Here is a 22,589-nt window from a genome sequence, read left to right as displayed (position 1 = left end):
CTTTGAAGTTTTCCTCATAATTTGTGATTCCGAGTTTCAGAATCATTCTTCCTTGACATTCTGTCCCGAACCCCCTCCAACACATTAATGTCCATTTGAAAGTAGGACATCCAAAATCATACTGATTGTTGCAAATGTTGCCTTCCCGATGAGCTGCCGTGATAGAAATGCCCAACTCTACTTGCCTTTAAATGCACACGAGATACATCTCAGTAGGTGATTAGCCTCGTTGATAACTTCTCATTGATGGACAGGTCAATAATCGTTCCCAAACCTCCCTTCCCATGTGAGCCATGGGGCACCATTCACTATATCCTTTCTGATGCTTTCTGTATCAAGTACACACGTAACAGTCCAATAGGGATTCATTGTGTGTAGTGTTTTGAGTCATTTCAAAGTGATGAGGCTCTCTTCAAGTACAAATTATGTTATTTTGTATATCCACTCTGAATTTCACGTCCCTGTTCCTCAGCTCACTCACATTGTCTGGCCAGATTGCTTTGAACATTCTTGCAAGAATTTCCCTCCTCCGTATTGTATATGGGCAGCAGAGGACCCAGCACGGAACTCCGTGGAACTCCACTCTTTATTGCACTTTTCACCCTGCTGAGCTTTCTGACACTTGGCAAAGTGGGATGAGCATTCCCAACTTGCCCCTATGCTCCTAACTACAGTATTAAGGGGTTTAGCAGCTTTGAAAGTAGATAAGTTCCCAGGCCCAGATGAAATGCATCCCAGGCTGTTGATCGAAGTAAAGGAGGAAATAACAGAGGCCTTGACCACTCTTTTCCAGCCCTCTTTGGATCTGGGCATGGTGCCGGGGGATTGGAGGACTGCTAATGTAGTACCCTTGTTTAAGAAGGGAAAAAAGGATAGGCCGAGTAATTACAGGCCTGCCAGCCTAACCTCAGTGGTGGGAAAATTATTGGAAAAAATCCTGAAAAACAGGATAAATCTGCATTTGGCAAGGCAAGGATTAATTAGGGACAGTCAGCACGGATTTGTTAAGGGAAGATCGTGTTTGACTAACCTGATTGAAATTTTGAGGAGGTAACTAAGAGGGTCGATGAGGGTAGTGCGTTCGATGTAGTATATATGGACTTTAGCAAGGCTTTTGATAAAGTCCCACATGGTTGACTGGTCATGAAGGTTAAAGCCCATGGGATACAGGGTAAAGTGGCAAGTTGGATCCAAAATTGGCTTGGAGGTAGGAAGCAAAGGTTAATGATGGATGTTTTTGTGACTGGAAGGATGTTTCCAGTGGGGTTCCGCAGGGCTTAGTACTGAGTCCCTTGCTTTTTGTGGTATTTATCAAAGATTTAGGTTTGAATATAGGGAGTATGATTAAGAAGTTTGCAGAAGACACTAAAATTGGTTGTGTGGTTGATAATGAAGAGGAAAGTCATGGGCTCCAGGAGGATATCAATCTACTTGTCAGGTGGGCAGAGCAGTGGCAAATGGAATTTAATTCAGAGAAGTGTGAGGAGATGCACTTTGGGAAGGCTAATAAGGAAAGGGTTTACACATTAAGCGGTGGGCCACTTAATAGTGTAGATGAACAAAGAGACCTTGGAGTGCTTGTCCACAGATCCCTGAAAGTAGCAGGCCAGGTGGATAAGGTGGTGAAGAAGGCATATGGAATGCTTGCTTTTATTGGCCGAGGCATAGAATATAAGAGTAGGGAGGTTATGCTTAAATTGTATAATACTTTGGTTAGGCCACAGCTGGAATACTGTGTGCAGTTCTGGTCGCCGTATTATAGGAAGGACGTGATTGCACTAGAGAGGGTGCAGAGGAGATTTACTAGGATGAGGACAGATTGGATAGGCTGGGTTTGTTCTCATTGGTGGAGGGGTCTATTACGAGGGGGCGTAGTTTTAAGGTGGTTGGTGGAAGTTTTAGAGGGGATTTGAGGGGGGACTTCTTTACGCAGAGGGTTGTGGGGATCTGGAACTCGCTGCCTGGAAGAGTGGTGGATGCAGAAACCCTCACCACTTTTAAGAGATGGTTGGATGGGCACTTAAAGTGCAGTAACCTGCAGGGTTCCGGACCTAGAGCTGGTAATTGGGATTAGACTGGATGACCTTTTATTGGACGGCGCGGATATAATGGTAAGTACTACAAGGACTAGAATGCACCCAGAGTGATCTCCTGGACTAGTGTCGATTGCCTGGATAGGTCGGAGAGGAATTTTCCCAGATTTTTTTCTCCCTAAATTGGCCTGGATTTTTATGTGGTTTTTGCCTCTCCCAGGAGATCACATGGCTCCAGTTGGGGTGGAGTGTAGAATGTTTCCGTATAAGGGGCGTTGCAATTGTGTGAGGCGGACTGGTTGGGCTGGGTGCTCTTTGTCTTTCCGTCATTGTTCATAGGTTTATATGTAACCTTTAGGGCTGCTGACCAAGGGCCGTGCGGCTCTTTGTCGGCCGGTGCGGACACGATGGGCCAAAATGGCTTCCTTATGCGCTGTAAATTTCTATGTTTCGATATTTCTCTGTTTTACAGGAGCCTTCAGCTTCTTTCAAATTCTTGCGTGCCACATTATATCGAAAACACGTTTAGAAAACCCAAGTAACAAGATTTTCACTGGACAGGTGGCATCTGTTAATTTAGTTACTTTTTCAAAGAATCCTAGTAACTTTGTGAGAGATTGTTCCCAGTGATGTGCTAGTTTCCTTTTGTGTCATGATCTTTATGCCTCGCTTGTTCGCCCCTCCATAACTTCATCTTCATCTTTAATAGTACAAGTTGAACCCCTCTTGTCGGGGTCTCCCTTCCTGGTCGCCAGGTGGTGAATGCGCAGAACATGGCCGTTAAAATCCTACTCACCAATATAATCTTTCTCCTCAATCGGCTGCTTCCTCCTCGTCGCCCTGCTGGAACTCCTGCAGCCACAGTCCTCGGGCCGATTGCTCCTCCCCACAGCGCTCCCTCCAGGGAGTCAGGCCGACTCTTTGGGGCCTGCCGGCTCTTTGAGGCCCCCTGCACACTGATTGGCTGGCTGACTGACTGACAGTCGATTCAGCCAATCAGCGCGCACACATACTTACCCCAGCAACGGCACTTAAAGGCGCAGTCCACCCAAACACGTGACCACCCCTCATCTGGCAAAATCCTTTGTTTGGGACAGGCCAGGTCCCGATGGTGCCGGATAAGGGAGGTTCAACCTGTATTGTCCCATTAGATCTCACAGTCCATTATGGTACAACAGCTATCTCCACAGCCTCAAATCCCGCGGCCTGATGCTTAAGTGTACACGGTGTGACATTGGCCTGGTAATTCACCACCAGCTTTGGCTTAATACGTGACACGATACATTGCTGCTTCCTGTTCTCCCTGACTAAATTCACTTACTGCTCCAAAATTATGTTGGTGAGTAGAAGCAGCTTCAAATTGCTATTATGCACCAACAACCATCTCCTCGCCCAATCCTCCAAGTATAAGGAGCTTATGGATCTCCATTTCAAAAATTGAGGCAATCTGTAACAGCATTGCAACTTCAACTCCAATCTCTTGCTCCTTCACGATTTCAAAATCTTGGCTGCATCCCACTCTTATTCCATTCCCATTCCAGGGACTTGAGCACAACATCGAGGCTAACACTCCAGTGCAGTGCTGAGGGAGTGCTGCATTGACGGAGGTGCCGCCTTTCGGATGCGAAGTTAAACCTCCCTGCCCTATCAGGTGGATGTAAAAGATCCCATGGCATTATTCGAAGAGATGCAGGGGAGGTCTCCCAGTGTCCTGGCCAATATTTATCCTTCTGGTGCCATCGCTTTCAGTTGCTAGGTGCCTCTGCATTCATCAAGCTCCCTGACTCCCACATCAGGGGAAGCCTTGTGGTTGTGGTTATGGTATCTTGGCATCTTGCTCGATCCAAAGCCCACGTTGGCTTGGCACCGAGACCACCACTTTTCACCTTCACAATGTCGTCTGTCTCCGCCAATATTTCTCCCCGACTGTTGTGGAGACTTTATCACTTCGAGGTTCAGTTTTGTTAATGCTTTCCGAGTCTGCTTCCCCACTTCCACTGTGCACAAACTGCTACTTATTCAGAATGCCACTGCCTGCGTTCTTATCCACTGAAAGCTTCATACATTTATCCCCCTGATCTTCACAAGGATCCTCTCTGCTCCTGTTGTTTGTTCTTGCCCCGGCCTACTTCAGCGACCTTTTCCAGCCCTATGTCCTTGCCCGTACCCGTCATTCCTCTGACATCGGTCTACTCCGTATTCCCCATCCTTGGAAATCCATCACTTGTGACCATTCCCACGTCCATCATACCTTGCTGCCTCAAACTACCTCCCTGCTTTCAAAAACCTGAGAGGGATTTTTCCTTCAACCACTCTGAGCCCTGTAACACCATTTTCCCTGGTTTTTTCTTCTTGCTTGGTATTCATGTTCTTTCTGTAAAGCTCCATCAGACGTCTTTCTGTCATGAGGAGCAAGTTGTTATCATTGGCATCTTGAAAATACTCGCACCTTAAACGCACTAAAAAAAATTCCACTGCCAATGCTAATTGGTCCAAATTAATCTCTCTCTCTCTCTCTCTCTCTCTCTCTCTCTCTCTCATCTGCCAGCACATACTCAGAATATTGTGTCTCCATGTCTAAATTCACGACATTTTTATCCAGCAGTCTTTTCCTCACTCAAATAATTAATTGTACACTCCCTTCCAGGAGTTCTGAAGCCAACCATCTCTCTGCTGTTCATGTTTTTTTGCTCTCTGACACACACACGTATAGATAGATGAGAAATTCTACTCTTCCCCTACCACTCCGAAACTATTACAAAATAAACAAACTTTGCAAAGTTTCAAATGTGACGTTTTCCTTTGTTACACACACAAGCCCAAAAAATGACCTCTTTATTAATTTGCCATCCATTGTTCTGGGCATTTGGTGGCAAACAGCTGGTAACAAAAGGGTCAATAAGAAGACAATTTTATCAATGGATTTTTAATTGCCTTCATTGATGGGATTTTATGAAGACTTTAAAAGATATAATAGAGAAACACATAAACTGGTAATTAGAAATCTGCCTCAGTAGTTTGGTGTTTTGCAGTCAGCTGGAATAGTTTGTTGTTTTAGGCATTCATTCCCGGCCTGTAAAATTGTGTTTAATTGTGGGTGTTAGAGTGAGCAGACTTTAATCATCTGGTGGAAAACTCAAGAAATAAAAGCATCTTATTTCATCCTTTCATTGATAGATCGTTGAACCTCTTGCCCCACTTGAGTTGTTCAATTTAAACGGTATTTTTTTATTTGTCAAAACATAAAATTTTAATTTATTTTATTTGCTCCTTCTGTCTTCAATTTTTAAAAACATTCGCTCCTTCCTTTCTCCCAACACTGATTGTTGCCTGGCCAGGTAAATGAACAACTGGAGCGGGTTCCCTGTTCCTAGGCTCTTCCCAATCCCGCTGTGGCCAGCTGATGCCAAAGGCCCAGGACCAGCAGCGCCTTGACGTGTCTTGCCTTGTTTATTTGTTTTGTATTTCCATCTACGGAGAAACCTCCGTAAAGAGTCATGGTTCATAGTGCAGGACACCACCATGTGAAGCCAAGTTTGGATTTCAACGTTCTGAAGATCGGTAGAGCGAGGGAAGATTGGTAGGGGGAGAGATACTGGGGAAGAATGATTTGAGAAGCAGATTGTGCGTTGAGTCCTCAATTCAACACCACGAGGATGAAGGGAAGAGGAAGAACATGTTGGATGAGGTCATTACAGAAAATGAAAGAAGGGTTCAGAGAAGCGTTGACCAAACTAATACTAATATAGCAGAGTCAAAAAGATTACAATGGTGACAGAAAGATTAGGGATAAAAGATGAATAAAGAATCACTTATCAAGCAGTAAGATCTTTCTTGCATACAATGCAGGAAGTCTTAGAAAGGCCGAACCAGCCTTGTAACTGGTGTCCAAGTCCAGAACACCCATATGAGGTATAAAATATTAAGCACTGCAGAGAGGCAAGAAATGTTTGATATAAGAACATAAGAATTAGGAACAGGAGTAGGCCATCTAGCCCCTTGAGCCTGCTCCGCCATTCAACAAGATCATGGCTGATCTGGCCGTGGACTCAGCTCCACTTACCCGCTCGCTCCCCGTAACCCTTAATTCCCTTATTGGTTAAAAATCTATCTATCTGTGACTTGAATACATTCAATGAGCTAGCCTCAACTGCTTCCTTGGGCAGAGAATCCCACAGATTCACAACCCTCTGGGAGAAGAAATTCCTTCTCAACTTGGTTTTAAATTGGCTCCCCCGTATTTTGAGGCTGTGCCCCCTAGTTCTAGTCTCCCCTACCAGTGGAAACAACCTCTCTGCCTCTATCTTGTCTATCCCTTTCATTATTTTAAATGTTTCTATAAGATCACCCCTCATCCTTCTGAACTCCAACGAGTAAAGACCAAGTCTACTCAATCTATCATCATAAGGTAACCCCCTCATCTCCGGAATCAGCCTAGTGAATCGTCTCTGTACCCCCTCCAGAGCTAGTATATCCTTCCTTAAGTAAGGTGACCAAAACTGCATGCAGTACTCCAGGTGCGGCCTCACCAATACCCTATACAGTTGCAGCAGGACCTCTCTGCTTTTGTACTCCATCCCTCTCGCAATGAAGGCCAACATTCCATTCGCCTTCCTGATTACCTGCTGCACCTGCAAACTAACTTTTTGGATTCATGCACAAGGATCCAAAAAGAGTTTCATGCACAAGGACCCCCAGGTCCCTCTGCACCTCAGCATGTTGTAATTTCTCCCCATTCAAATAATATTCCCTTTTACTGTTTTTTCCAAAGGTGGATGACCTCACACTTTCCGACATTGTATTCCATCTGCCAAACCTTAGCCCATTCGCTTAACCTATCCAAATCTCTTTGCAGCCTTTCTGTGTCCTCTACACAACCCGCTTTCCCACTAATCTTTGTGTCATCCGCAAATTTTGTTACACTACACTCTGTCCCCTCTTCCAAGTCATCTATGTATATTGTAAACAGTTGTGGTCCCAGCACCGATCCCTGTGGTACACCACCAACCACCGATTTCCAACCCGAAAAGGACCCATTTATCCCGACTCTCTGCTTTCTGTTCGCCAGCCAATTCTCGATCCATGCTAATACATTTCCTCTGACTCCGCGTACCTCTATCTTCTGCAGTAACCTTTTGTGTGGCACCTTATCGAATGCCTTTTGGAAATCTAAATACACCACATCCATCGGTACACCTCTATCCACCATGCTCATTATATCCTCAATGAATTCGCATAGTTACTTTTCAAATATAATCACTGTTGTAATGTAGGAAAACGCGGCAGCCAAATTGTGCAAAGGAAAATCCCACAAACAGCAGTGAGGCAAATGACCAGATAACCTGTTTTAGCGCTGTCAGTGAGGGATATATCTTGTTCGGGACACCCCTGCTCATCTTCAAATAGTGCTACGGGATATTTTACATCACCTGAGAGGACAACCTTGGGGCCTCAGTTTAACGTCTCATCCGATAGACGGCACCATCGACAGTGCAGCACCCCCTCGGTACTGCACTGGAGTGTCGGCCTGGATTATGAGCTCCAGTCTCTGGAGTGGGACTTGAACCCACGACCTTCTGACTCGGAGGCGAGAGTGCGACCCACTGAACCACAGCTGGCACCATCGACTCGTCTTGACTCAGTAGTAAAAGCAGTCACTCGACAAAGACCCAGCACCTTTTCTGTGGCAACTCCAGCTTCTTGAGCAACTGGGGATGGGCGATAAATGTATCGTGCCAGTACCGGCCACATCCTGAAAACAATAACAATAAAAAAAGACCCAGTCTGTCATTGACTGTCATGTTAGTGTTGTGTTCAGTCTGAGGCACACCAGGACAGTGGGACATGTACCAATTGCGTACAAGTTGTTCGCAAATTGCAGGAGTACAGCTTCAGTTTGATCTATTTGTGGATGGAATAATGGGCTTTTAGGAAGGAATTACGAGGCAACTGCACAAAGGGTTTAGATAACGTCACGAGTGACAAGAACCTTAAGCAATTAGTCTTGGGTGAGCTGCTGTAGCCCTCGATATCCTCCCAGCTGTCTATTTAAAATTATCTTACTAAAGTGGTTGCAATTTGAAAAATCCTGTAGTGTACGAACCGTCTCCATTGTTTGTCAAGAAGCTGAAAAATTTTCCCAAGTTCCTACTGGGGATTTGTACCAAAATTACAAGTCTCTGGGTCCTGCACTGGGCACAATGTCGTCTGAAGAGTCCATTTATTGTGAGAGGTAGGCGTTCGGATACCTGGTGCATAATTGGATGAGGGGACCAAACGTAATACAGGTTGAACCTCCCTTACCTGGCATCCTCGGGACCTGGCCTGTCCCGAACGAGGGATTTTGCCGGATATGGAGAGGTCACGTGTTTGGGTGGACTGCGCCTTTAAGTGCTGTTGCTGGGGTAAGTGTGTGTGTGCGCGCTGATGGGCTGGACCATCAGTCAGTCAGCTAATCGGTGTGCAGAGGGCCTCAAAGGATCGGCCATTTAGGATGGAGCTGAGGAGAAACTTCTTCACTCAGAGGGTGGTGAATCTTTGGAACTCTCTACCCCAGAGGGCTGTGGAGGCTCAGTCTTTGAGTATATTCAATACAGAAATTGATAGATTTTTGAATATTTAGGGAATCAAGGGATATGGAGACAGTGCAGGAAAGTGGAGTTGAGGTAGAAGATCAACCATGATCTTATTGAATGGCGGAGCAGGCTCGAGGGGCCAAATGGCTGACTCCTGCTTCTATTATGTTTTAAGTAATTGGTAATCGCTCAGATGTTTTTAAATTGCTCAGATTATACTTTACATCCTGCTCAGAACGTCCAACTGTGTCCAATAGAGAGCCTGGACTTGGAGCAGTAGCTGCAGAATGCCTGGAAGGTCTTAAAATTCTGACTAGTTCATAGAATGAATGCGTTCAAATTCACGTTCCGTGCAAGTTACATGTGCAACAGCAAACAGTCCCAGTATGTTCCAAGGCAGTAACGTGAGCCTAGAAATGAGTGTTGGCTTGAGGAATTACATTCCAGTTCAGGAGAGTTAGGCAGAAAATTGTGTGTTTGCTCTTTGATACCTGAGCGCTCCATCCCGTATCACTGACTATGTAGAGATTTTTGTGCATATAATGGGAGGGAAATACGATTGAGACCACTGACACGGAGAGGTTTAGGGAGGGACTTCCAGAGCATAGGGCCTAGGCGGCTGAAAGCATGGCCGTCAATGGTGAGGCGATGGAAGTGGGATGCACAAGAGGCCAGTTTTGAGGGAATGCAGTGATCTCGGAGGGTTGTGAGGCTGGAGAAGGTTACCAAAATTGGGAGATGCGAGGCCATGGAGGGATTTAAACATAAGGACGAAAATGTTAAAATCAAAGGTGTTGCTGGATCAGGAGCCAACATAGGTCAGCGAGCACGGGCGTAACACCTTCATCATCATAGGTATTCCCTCGGAATCAAGGAAGACTTGCTTCCACTCTAAATATGAGTCCTTAGGTAACTGAACAGTCCAATACGAGAACCACAGTCCCTGTCACAGGTGGGACAGATTCCTCCCTATGGCTGAGGAGCTCCTCCTGGAGTCACAGTGCGGATTTCGTCCCCTACAGGGCACAATGGACATGATTTTGCTAGAAAAATGCATTGAACAGCAACAGCTCTTGTACATAGCCTTCTACGACCTGTCAACTTGAGGGTCTGTGGAGTGTCCTCCTCTGTTTCGGATGCCCCCAAAGTTTGTCACCATTCTCCGCCTACTCCGCGACGACATGCAGGCTGTGATCCTTACCAACGGATCCATTACAGACCCAATCCACGTCCAGACCGGGGTCAAGCAGGGCTGCGTCATCGTGCCAACCCTCTTCTCGATCTTCCTCGCTGCTATGCTCCATCTCTCGCTCAACAAGCTCCCTGCTGGAGTGGGACTAAACTACAGAATCAGTGGGAACCTGTTCAATTTATTGAATACATTGAGTGATGTGTGACTGAGAGCAGTGTGCTTTGCTACTCTAGACTGTGTGAGTGATGTCTAACACCCAACTTTCTGGTTTTTCTAAATGATTCCCTGGAGGAAGGAGTGTGTGTAATAGGCTGGCTTTGCTAGCAGTGTACCCTGCAGGATCTCCTCGCATTGCAAGGGCCCTGAATGTGAGTCAGGTCTCGGTGGCTGGCTGGTGTTGCCTGATTTCAACGAGCTACCCTAGGACTTTGAATGTGGCCAAGTGTCTTCTCTGTTTGTTGGTTGTAAGTGTCCTACAGTCTCTGTCAAGCTCTTTATATGTAAGAACGCACGTTAAATCCCGCCCACTCAATTTATAGCTTTTTGAATCGGGCCTCGCTGGCATTTGGTACAAGATGTGGCCTTTGAGAGGATCTCGTGGCGATCGCAAAGTCATCAGATTGCTGTCTGTCTAGCGTAAGGTTTCTGTATTCATTGTATTCATTGACTTCCTGGCGCATTTCTCTTCCTGTACATTAATACAAAAGATTCTCTTCAATCATCGCACAGTGTTGCTTTAGAAGTTGATAGTTTCTTTTTGGAAGTTGGGACACAAGGTTCCTGGAAGTGTCAGTGTTTACACAGGACCCCTGGAAGTGCGTTCGTATTTACAAGAGGTCCATGGGAGTGTACCAATGTTTACATGGTACTCCTGGGAGTGTGTTAATATATACAAGGACTCCCTGGACGTGTGTTACTGTTTAAAAGAGTCACCAAAACTAGGTCACTGAATGGAACATTTTTTTAAGCACTGTCCAAATTCATCACGAATTGAAAATAAATTGCCGAGCTGACTCAGAGGTTTGAGGGTGTTGGAAATGGAACAAAATGTCACATTGCTGCACGAGGGGACACTCTCCTGTGATTTGGGACTGAGACGCACTATTGGGACAGCGTAGAGGGGGCTTTACCTTGTCTGCTGTACCTAACCTGGGAGTGCTCGATACTGACACCAGGAAGGGTTCCAATACCCAGCACAAACATCCATCACCTTTGAGCCCAAAAACTCACATGCATTGTAAAAAAAAAATGACGCTCCACCATGCAATCTGACAGAGATTTATAAAAAGAAAGACTTGCATATATATAGCGCCGTTTGCCTCAGGACGTCCCATATGCGCTTCATAGCCAATGAAGTACTTTTTTTGAAGTGCTGTTATGTTGTAATGTAGGAAAGGTGGCAGCCGATTTGAGCACAGCAAAGCTCCCTCACACAGCAATGTGATAATGACCAGATCATCTGTTTATGATGTTGGTTGCGTCATAAATATTTCTTAGTGGACAAGGAAGAACTCCCCTGTAACTAAATGACAGAGATAAAGATATCAGCTTGTACAGACAAGTTAGAATAATTAGACATCACTGGAAAGTGGAAAGGATTGCAATGCCCCAAAAATCTATGAACCCGTGTAATAAAAATGGAATGATGCTCGTCCATTTACTAAAATCTGATCATGGAGAATAGCAGCCTTTCTATACATTAAAGCAACACCCCCGGTTTCCCCATGTAAACATAAGAAGGCCCAGAATTGTGGATGCAATTTCCAATAGAGCAACAAAAATCCCAAGAATTCGGTACAATACAAACAAAATTGGACTGATTGAGTCATGGTAAACCAGTGGGCCTGGTAACTGAAGGCATGAGAAGCCTTATACTATGCCACTATGCAGCAAGCAGCATCAAATGAAGCCTGGTGGGGGGGAGGTTTCCCGATCTAAGCAAGTCTATTGTGCATGCTCAGACCTGGGTGTGGTCCATACTAGGGTGTCGACCTTGGGGAGAGAGACAACAAAGAAGCTTGTCCTGCCTGCCATTTTGAGCTTCTTACAAAGATACAATTTCATCATGGGGGCAATACTGACCATGCCATACCTCATCTCGTGCAAGCCTTCTGCATGATGGTGCTGCGGAGGAGACAAATCGCATGAGGAATCTCCGAGCGCGTAGGATGATGAGCAGGAGTCCGACCCACGTTGGGTATATCGAGACAGGCGTTCATACCTGCATCTGAGTGATGCAGACTGTGTCAGAAGGCTGGGTTTCTGCAGAGAAGTTGTAACTGAAATCTGAGAGTTAGTAAAAGCAGACCTGCAACCGAGAAGCGCCAGGAGGATTGCTTTGTCAGTTGAAGTAAAGGTTACAGCTGCACTTTCATTCTATGCATCTGGATCGTTCCAGGCCACAACTGGGGATGTCTGCATCATTTCTCAACATGCAACACATATCTGCATTCGGCAGGTGACTGCTGCACTATGTGCCCGGAGGAATGACTACATAAAGTTCCCCATGATCACCCAGGCAATGCGAGAAAGGGCTGTGGGCTTCTCCAGGATTGCTGGCTTCTCAAAGGTACAGGGCTGCATTGATTGTACCCACATCGCCTTGCGAGCACCTTTGGAGGATTCCGAGATGTACAGGAACATAAAAAGCTTCCACTCTGTTAATGTGCAACTCGTGTGTGACGACATGCATCGCATCATGTCAGTTGATGCAAGATACCCTGGGAGTACCCATGATGCATTCATCCTACGCGAGAGCGCAACATCTGCCATGTTTCAGCTGCAGTCAGAAGGGCAGAGCTGGCTACTGGGAGACACAGGGTATGGCCTTGCCTCCTGGCTCATGACGCCCCTACGCATAACCTGGACGGAAGCTGACCGGGAAGACAACATGTCGCATATTGCGACGCACAGCATGATAGAGAGGACCATTGGCATCTTGAAACAGTGTTTCGATGCCTGGACCATTCCGGAGGCTACTTGCAACACTCCCCTGAGATTGTCGGTCAGTTCACTGTTGTGTACTGCAGGCTGCATAACTTAGCCATCACGAGGCAGCAGCAGCTGGTAGTAGAAGACCCACCTGAGGTGAGAGTGGCTGATGATGAGGAAGAAGATACGGACGATGAGGAAGCCATGAAACTACCTGAACCTGGAGCACGACGGCGGAGGAGAGCGGGCTGTCGTGCCCCTTTAACGATTGCTCAAGCCTTGCACCAGCAGCTCATCCGTGAATGCTTTGCTGTCTGAAGGCTCCGCGGCAACTATTCCAAATGGACCATGTTTACTGTTTGGACCTGTTCCGTAATGTTGTGTTGTGTTGTGTTGCGTTAATGGAACAAATGATGGAAATGATTCTTGTTTACTTCAAAAAGTTGTGTTAATAATGGAACAAATAATGGAAATGATTCTTACAATTTAAAATATATTTTATTCAAAAGTTGAACAAACATTTGTTTGTACTTAACTTTAATAAAAATATTCTCGCATCAAACTTTGACGTTTTCACTTACAAACTCTAAGATCGCTTACAAACTTTTAAAGTTGTAAATTTACATAATTTATCAACATTTTTTAATTTGAGAACAGTAACAACAATAATAACAACAGCAGCAAAGAAAGGCTGCACCCATCTCTCCTCCACCTTATTCAAAGACCGCCCGCTGCGCTTGGTCTTGTTGACTCCACCCCTGCCCGCAGGCAGTGGCGCAGCGTTTCTCGGGTTGGTACCAAGCTTATCCTTATGAACATCTCTGGTAATGTGCACTTCTTGATTTGGGTGGGGCGGGGGGGGCGGCGGTGGTGAGGGGCAAGCTGGTAATGTGGAAGGCCTGGCTTGGGCCTCTTCAGAGGCTGGTCTGGGGATTGGAGTGGGAGTGGCAATTGATTCTGTCAATGGGTGCGGGGTCTGGGCGTGTTCCTTTATTGCAGCAGCTAACTCCGACATTCCCTCCGTCATGTGCCCTGACAGTGTCTCGGCTACCTGTGACATGCCCTCCCTCATGTTGAGCAACAGTGTGTCAACTACCTGCGACATTCCCTCCTGCATGTGCACCGACATTGTATTCGCTGCTGAGACATTCCCTCCCTCATGTTCCCGGACAGTGTTCACATTTCTCGTGAGGGTGTTACTTCTCTCGACAGTCCCGATACCTCATCACCCACTCCACTGATGGTGTCCAAGAGTGATCACGTAAGGTCCATGCTCCTCACTCAGTGCCTTCATCTGAACCACATCTGTTAGATCCTGCACCTATGGAGAGCACTGTTGAGCTCTCCTTCCCCTCCTTACCCTGGGTGTGGCTCACAGCATCCCAGTTGGACCCACAACCTCGGACGATGGGGCCCTGGGTGTGCCTCGCTGCATCCCACTGGGACCCACAGCCTCGGATGATGGGGTCCTGGGTGTGCCTCGCTGCATCCCACTGGGACCCGCAGCCTGGGACGGTAGGAAACCATGGAATGTCCCAGCAACACTCGAACCACTCAGGAAAGGGGCTGGCACCTCAATGGGTGGCACCTGCACCTCCTCCAAAGTGAGTATAACAGTGGGGGCTTCATCCATCACCTCCCCCTCATCCCCTTGGTCTTGGTCTGAAAGGTGGGATTGGAAAATGTTCTCCTCTTCAGGCTCATCCTTGTCTGAATCTTCTCCTGCATCGTCAGGTTTGGCCTCAAGTCTGCAAAATATAACAGAACAGCAGAGGAGGGGGCATGAGTAGGCTCACACAGTGCAGGCAGCAGGCTGATTTGAAGGACCACGATGAATGATAGCACATTGCATCAACCATAGTGTAACTGAAGGAGACATCCCTGTGAACTGAAACATGGCTAGCCCACGCAGTACTTAACATTTAACAAAGCCACTCTCTGGAATTTGCAGGACATACCCTCTCCCTCGAGTGTGGGCCCAGCTTGTGCAGTGGTGGTTGGTCACCATTGCACCGTAATCTTCAAGTTGGTTCCAGCGTTTCTTCATTTCTTTTGGTGAAACTTTTATGTGACCTCTGCTGGTGTCCAACTCGTGCCATCTGGCCTTAATCACAGTAACCAGTACCTCCACTTCATCCTGTAAGAAATTTTTGGCCCATGAGCCGCATTGATCTTGTATTGCAGCTCCAATTTTTCCAATGAGAATCAAAGTTCTCACACACAACTGGCTCTTTAAAAATGGTCGAATGCAGACCGGGTGCTGTACTGGTAGTTATTTTTTTTGAAGTAGTTGGGACCAGAAAAAATCGGCATAATTCTGGCAAGACGCCAAAAAACGGCATTGGGGAAAATTGAGCCCTAATGCTTTTGCTAGTTTATCATTTCTCGGAGCGTTTTGTCAGGTTTCTTTTTCAACTCTCTCACCAATTTTGACACTTGTTAAGGCAGGGGATGAAAGGCTTTTCCATTTAAATAACACTCATTATTCAGTATCAAACACTCCTTGGGTCAGCTTTTAGTGCAGGTTAAATGCAGAGTAGAACTGCTTCCGTTCTGCTCTAACAGCATGCCTTAAACTTGACCTCAGGAAAAAGAAAGATTTGCATTTCTGCCGTTCGTGACATCCAATGACAGCCAAATGAAGTACTTTTTGAAGTGTAGTCACTGTTGTAATGTGGGAAATGCAGCAGCCAATTTGCACACCGCAAGCTCCGACAAACAGCAATGTGATAAATTATGAGATCATCTGTATTGAGGGATAAATATTGGCCAGGAGACCGGGGAGAACTCCACTGCTCTTGTTCGAAATAGTGGCTATGGAATCTTTTAAGTCAACCTGAGAGTGCAGATGGGACCTCGGTTTAATGTCTCATCCGAAAGGCAGCACCTCCGATAGTGCAGCGCTCCCTCAGTACTGCACTGGAGTGTCAGCCTAGATTCTGAGCTCGTGTTGCCTAAATTACAAATGTGACTACACTCCAAAAAGTACTTCATTGGCTGTAAAGTGCTTTGAGACACCTGGTGGTTGTGAAAGGTGCTATATAAATCTAATTCTTTTGTTTTTCTTTCAAGTCACTGGACCTTCTAACTCAGGCAAGCGAGTGCTACCCACTAAGTTCCGGCCAACACTGAGTCGTTCCCCAGTGACATTTTTCAATTTTCCAAATTAACCATCTAATACCTTTATAAGTGAGTGTCACATAAGTACCAATCAGGCATGCTCTGGTTTTCATTTCCTCCAGTGCTACCCTGCACTATTGCTGCCGCCTTATTCTTTGACTTTTTAAATTTTCGCTCACCTGAATCCTGCTCCGCACTAATTAGTTTAAAGCCCTCTCTACAGCCCGAGTTATTTGATTCGCCAGGACCCTAGTCCCAGCACGGTCTAAGTGGAACCTGTCCAAACGGAACAGCTCCCTTGTACCCCAGTACGGGTGCCAGTGTCCCACGAACCAAAACCCATTTCTCCCGCACCAGTCTTTGAGCCACGTGTTTATCTGTCTGATCTTATTTGCTTCCTATTTAAAAAAGGAGGAAGACATCTGTGGATGGGAAAATGCTGGAGTCCATTATTAAGCAGTAGCGGGACATTTGGAAAAGCATAATTCAATCAAGCAGAGTCAGCATGGTTTTATGAAGGGGAAATCATGTTTGACAAATTTAATGGAGTTCTTTGAGGATGTAGCGAGCAGGGTGGATAAGGGGGAACCAGTAGATGTAGTGTATTTGAATTTCCAGAAGGCATTCCATTAGGTGCTACATAAAAGGTTTCTGCACAAGATAAAAGTTCATGGGGTTGGGGGTAATATATTAGCATGGATAGCATGGTTAACTAACAGAAAATAGAGAGTCGGGATAAATGGGTTATTTTCAGGTTGCCAACCAGTGACGAGTGGGATGCCACAGCGATCGCGCTGGGTCCTCAACTATTTACAATCTATATTAATGACTTCGATGAAGGGACTGAGTGTAATGTAGCCAAGTTTGCTGATGGTACAAGGATGTGTGGGAAAGCAAATTGTGAGTATTGTGTATGGAGAAAGAGTCAGACTGAACACTGTGAGCTCAAAGCAAAGTGTGACCGTAGTCTTTTATTGCAGGTCTCCAAAGTGCCTCTCCAACCTGTGAAGCCTCCTTAAATACCTGTGCTCCCAAGGGATTATGGGATCCCTTGGGACTCCAGGGGATGAGCCGTCTGGTGGCTGTACAGAGTAAATGCAAGTATACATATATAACAACATTCCGCCCCCCCCCCCAAAGTCAATGGTGTAATTATTTACAATGTGAGTCAATCTGGGGCCCTTCTTGCCCTGGTTGATTGTCTCGGTGTGAAAACTGGTGTTGTTGAATCATTTGTTGGGCCCTCGCTGGACTGCTGTGCAGCTGGCTGCCTGGTGTGTTGGGCTCTGCAGGGCCGCTGTGGATGATGGGTTCTGCTTCGTGGTCAACCGTGGTGCCGGTTGCCAATAGTGTATATGTTGGGGGATCAAAAAAGGTAGGGTCCAAGGTGGGTTGCTCAGGATAGTCCATGAATCTGAGTTTGATTTGGTCCAAGTGTTTCCGATGAATGAGTCCATTTGAAAGTTTGACCTGAAACACCCTGCTCCCCTCTTTGGCCACGACAGTGTCGGGAAGCCACTTGGGACCTTGTCCATAATTTAAAACAAATACTGGATCATTGATTTCAATCTCGCATGACACATTTGCGCGCTCATGGTATGCACTTTGTTGAAGTCGCCTGCTCTCTACCTATTCATGTAGGTCAGGGTGAACTAATGAGAGCCTTGTCTTAAGTCCCCTTTCCATGAGCAGTTCAGCAGGTGGGATCCCAGTGAGTGAGTGGGGTCTCGTGCGGTAGCTGAGCAGGACTCGGGATAGGCAAGTCTGCAGCGAGCCTTCAGTTACCCTCTTCAAGCCTTGCTTGATGGTTTGCACTGCTCTCTCTGCCTGACCATTGGACGCTGGTTTAAACGGGGCAGATGTGACATGTTTGATCCCGTTACAGGTCATGAATTCTTTGAACTCAGCACTGGTAAAACATGGCCCGTTGTTGCTCACCAGGACATTGGGTAAGCCGTGTGTGTCAAACATGGCCCACAGGCTTTCAGTAGTGGCAGCGGACGCGCTAGCCGACATTATCTCACATTCAATCCACTTGGAGTATGCGTCTACAACCACAAGGAACATTTTACCCAAGAACGGGCCTGCATAGAGGACATGTACCCAAGACCACGGTTTGGAGGGCCAAGACCATAAACTTAGCGGCGCCTCCCTGGGTGCATTGTTTAACTGCGAGCATGTATTACATCTGTGAACGCAGGACTCTAAGTCTGCATCGATACCGGGCCACCACACATAGGATCTGGCTATCGCTTTCATCATTACGATGCCTGGATGGGTACTGTGGAGGTCATTGATAAAGGTGTCTCTGTCCTTCTTGGGGATCACTACTCGATTGCCCCACAGAAGGCAGTCTGCCTGCATAGACATTTCATCTTTGCGCCGCTGGAACGGCTTTATCTCTTTCCTGCATTTCCACTGGGACACTAGATCAGCTCCCGTGAAGCACACAGCTTTTGACTGGAGACAATAAGGGGTCCTGGCTTGTCCAGGTTTTGATCTGCTGGGCAGTGACGGGTGATTGCTCACTCTCAAATGCTTCCATAACTATGGCTAGATCTGCGGGCTGCGCCATTTCCACCCCCGTGGTGGGCACTGGCAGCCTACTGAGAGTATCGGCGCAGTTTTCTGTGCCTGGCCTATGGCGGATGGCGCAGTTGTATGAGGACAACGTGAGCGCCCATCTCTGGATGCGGGCCGATGCGTTGGTATTTATCCATTTACTCTCAGAAAGCAGGAATATAAGTGGCTTATGGTTAGTTTCCAATTCGAATTTTAGCCCAAACAGGTATTGATGCATTTTTTTTACCCCATAGACACACGCTAACGCTTCTTTTTCAATCATGCTGTAGGCTCGCTCAGCCTTAGACAGACTCCTGGATGCATAAGCAACTGGTTGCAGTTTCCCGAAATCATTAGCTTGTTGCAATACACGGCCAACGCCACATGACGACGCATTACATGCTGGTACCAAACGCTTACATGGATCATACAACACAAGCAATTTGTTTGAGCATAACAATTTTCTCGCTTTTACAAAGGCATTTTCTTGGCTTTTGCCCCAAACCCATTCGCCTACTTTTCGTAGTAAGACATGAAGTGGTTCTAGCAGTGTGCTGAGATCCGGTAAGAAGTTACCAGAGTAGTTCAAGAGTCCCAGAAACGACCACAGCTCCGTTACGTTCTGTGGCCTCGGTGCGTTCTCGATTGCCTCCATCTTCGCGTTGGTGGGCCTGATGCCGTCCGCTGCAATCCTCCTTCCCAAGAACTCCACTTCAGGCGCCAGTAAAACGCACTTCGAGCGTTTTAGTCTGAGCCCCACGTGATTGAGTCGACTAAGAACCTCCTCCAAGTTCTGCAGGTGCTCGACTGTGTTCCGACCTGTGACCAAGATGTCGTCCTGGAAGACCACGGTGTGCGGGACCAACTTCAGTAAGCTTTCCATGTTTCTCTGGAATATCGCCGCCGCTGATCGGATTCCAAATGGACACCTGTTATAAACAAAAAGATCTTTGAGCGTGTTGATGCAGGTGAGGGCCTTCGATGGTTCCTCCAGTTCCTGCGTCATGTAGGCTGAAGTCAGATCCAGCTTCGTGAACGTCTTTCCTCCCGCCAGCGTTGCAAAGAGGTCGTCGGCTTTTGGTAGTGGTCCTGCAGGGAAGAAACGATTGATAGTTACTTTGTAATTGCCACAGATTCTGATGGTGCTGTCTCCCTTGAGGACTGGGACAATAGGACTGGCCCACTCGCTGAACTCGATCGGTGAAATGATGCCCTCTCGTTGCAGCTGATCTAGCTCGATCTCCACCCTTTCTCTCATCATGTACGGTACTACTCTCGCTTTGTGATAGATGGGTCGCGCCCCCGGAATTAGGTGGATCTGCACTTTTGCTCCTTGGAATTTCCCGATGCCTGGTTCGAACAGCGAAGGAAATTTGTTTAAGATCTGGACACATGAAGTGTCGTCAGTGGGCGATAGCACTCGGACGTCGTCCCAGTTCCAGCGTATCTTTCCCAGCCAGCTCCTGCCAAGCAGCGTGGGACCATCGCCCGGTACCACCCAGAGTGGTAGCTTGTGCACCGCTCCATCATAGGAGACCTTTATGGTAGCACTGCCGATTACAGGAATCAGTTCTTTTGTGTAAGTTCTTACTTTCGTGTGAATTGGAGTTAAGACTGGCCTTGAGGCCTTGTTGCACCACAACCTTTTGAAAGTCATTTTGCCCATGATGGACTGACTCGCACCCATGTCCAGCTCCATTGGCGCGGGAGTCCATTTAGTTCAACATTCAGGATTTAAGGGGGACAATTCGTGGTGAATGTGTGCACCCTGTGTACCTCTGCCTCCTCTATCTGAGGTTCTGTTTCGTCGTGATCCTCCGTGGATCTGTCCTCCTCTGCAACATGGCGGTTTGCAGGTTTAACAGGCTTAGAAGCTCGCCTGCACACTCGTTGGAGGTGTCCCATTGTTCCTCAGCCCTTGTAAACATACCCTTTGAATCGCATGAATGGAAACGATGATCACCCCCGCAGCGCCAACAATGTGTTAATGGCCTTGCATTCATCACCCTTGATGGTGGACTCTGAGACATTTGCGGACGTGTAGCTGCAGGTATGTGTGACCTGCCCTGTACGTTACGATTCGAAAACAACATCACTTTGTTCACAGTACTTGTAGCAGCACTTGTGTGCTGAGAGATTTTCTCCGTATTGTCACAGGTGGCAATGAACGCCTGGGCTATCGTTATGGTCTTACTCAAAGTTGGGGTCTCAACAGTCAAAAGTTTGCAAAGTATGGTTTCGTGGCCAATGCCAAGTATGGAAAAGTCTCTGAGCATGTGCTCCAAATGTCCTTCAAATTCGCAATGTCCTGCAAGGCGTCTTAGCTTGGCAACATAACTCGCCACTTCCTGGCCTTCAGACTTTTGTAGGTGTAGAACCGGTATCTCTCCATCAGAACGCTTTCCTTTGGGCTCAAATGCTCTCGGACCAGTGTGCACAAATCGTCGTACGATTTCTCCGTGGGTTTCGCTGGAGTGAGCAGATTCTTCATGAGGCTCAACATTGGTGCCCCACAGACGGTGAGGAGGATCGCTCTACATTTGGCCACGCTCTCTTCCCCATCTAGCTCGTTGGCCACGAAGTATTGGTCGAGTCGCTCCACAAAAGTTTCCCAATCATCTCCCTCCGAAAATTTCTCCAGGATGCCCACTGTTCTCTGCATCTTTGGGTTCGTTATCTGTATCTTGTCGCCAGTTATTGTTTATGGAGAAAGAGTCAGACTGAATACTGTGAGCTCAAAGTAAAGTGTGACCGTAGTCTTTTATTGCAGGTCTCCAGAGTGCCTCTCCAACCAGTGAAGCCTCCTTAAATACCTGTGCTTCCAAGGGATTATGGGATCCCTTGGGACTCCAGGGGATGAGCCCTCTGGTGGCTGTACAGAGTAAATGCAAGTATACACATAGAGCAGTGAGGAGGACATAAAAAATCTGCAAAGGGATATGGACAGGCTAAGTGAGTGGGCAAAAATGTGGCAGATGGAATATAATGTGTGAAAATGTGAGATTTTCCACTTTGGCAGAAAAAATAGAAAAGCAAATTACAATTTAAATGCAGAAAAGTTGCAGTACAGAGGGACCTGGGCGTCCTTGTACATGAAACACAAAAAGTTAGTATGCAGGTACAGGATGTAATTTGGAAGGCAAATGGAATGTTGGCCTTTATTGCAAGGGGGATAGAGTATAAAAGCAGAGAAGTTCTGCTAAAACTTTACAGGGATTTGGTAAGGCCACACCTAGAGTACTGCGTACAGTTTTGGTCTCCGTATTTAAGGAAGGATATACTTGCATTGGAAGCTGTTCAGAGAAGGTTCACTAGGTTGATTCCAGAGGTGAAGGGTATGACTTACGAAGATAGGTTGGGCCTATACTCATTGGAGTTCAGAAGAATGAGAGGTGATCTTATTGAAACGTATAAGATAATGAGGGGGCTCGACAAGGTGGATGCAGAGAGGATATTTCCACTCATAGGGGAAACTAAAACTAGGGGACATAGTCTCAGAATAAGGGGCCGTCCATTTAAAACTGAGATGAGGGTTGTGAATCTGTGGAATTCTCTGCCCCAGAGAGCTGTGGAGGCTGGGTCATCGAATATATTTAAGGCGGAGATAGACAGATTTTTGAGGGTTATGGCAAGCGGGCAGGGAAGTGGAGCTGAGTCCATGATCAGATCAGCCATGATATTAAATGACGGAGCAGGCTCGAGGGGCCAGGTGGCCTACTGCTCCTATTTCTTATGTTATGATTTGAGCCTGAGCATTTGAATGAAGCATTTCTGTATGATTGAGCATGATAACACGCCTCCAACGCTGCCATGCTACTTCAGCAATACAAAGGAAAAGGCTTTCCTCACTGAAGCAGCGTCCTAGGTTAACACAATGGATTTTTGTGACGATGGTTTGGTTGGTTGTCGGGCAGTTTGCTTGGGGGAGCTGAGCCACTCACTCCAAGTCCAGACCATGCAGTGCAGATGGCTCATTCAGATACTTGTCTAACCACAGCAGCTTTATTGAATTGAACAACTCGTCCTTTAAATTCATCAAGCTCCGGTTACTATTTCACAGCAATTTATCAGCCTGCCCTTTTCAAATCGATGAGCTTTATTTGGAGCCTTCAAAGAACGCATGTCTGGAACTACCAAAGGGACATAGCAGACTCCACAGCTGACAGAAAATATTTG

The 22,589-nt window shown here is 46.7% G+C and overlaps 1 protein-coding gene and 1 long non-coding RNA gene across 5 annotated transcripts in view; one reads left to right on the top strand and one right to left on the bottom strand.

Moving 5' to 3' along the window:
• LOC139280895 (uncharacterized) overlaps positions 1-2,938 on the bottom strand; it is a 60,527-nt gene extending 57,589 nt beyond the window's left edge. For both annotated transcript variants that reach the window (XR_011596787.1, XR_011596788.1), the window contains exon 1: positions 2,830-2,938. This is a non-coding gene — a long non-coding RNA (uncharacterized lncRNA). The remainder of the gene's footprint in view (positions 1-2,829) is intronic.
• Positions 1-22,589, top strand: part of large1 (LARGE xylosyl- and glucuronyltransferase 1) — a 781,831-nt gene that overhangs the window by 165,853 nt on the left and 593,389 nt on the right. The gene's annotated exons all lie outside the window — the stretch shown is intronic.

The sequence above is a fragment of the Pristiophorus japonicus genome, chromosome 15 (assembly GCF_044704955.1).
Source record: "Pristiophorus japonicus isolate sPriJap1 chromosome 15, sPriJap1.hap1, whole genome shotgun sequence".
Lineage (NCBI taxonomy): Eukaryota > Metazoa > Chordata > Chondrichthyes > Pristiophoridae > Pristiophorus > Pristiophorus japonicus.
Note: the sequence above shows the minus strand (reverse complement) of the source record. Positions and strands in the feature narration are given on the sequence as shown.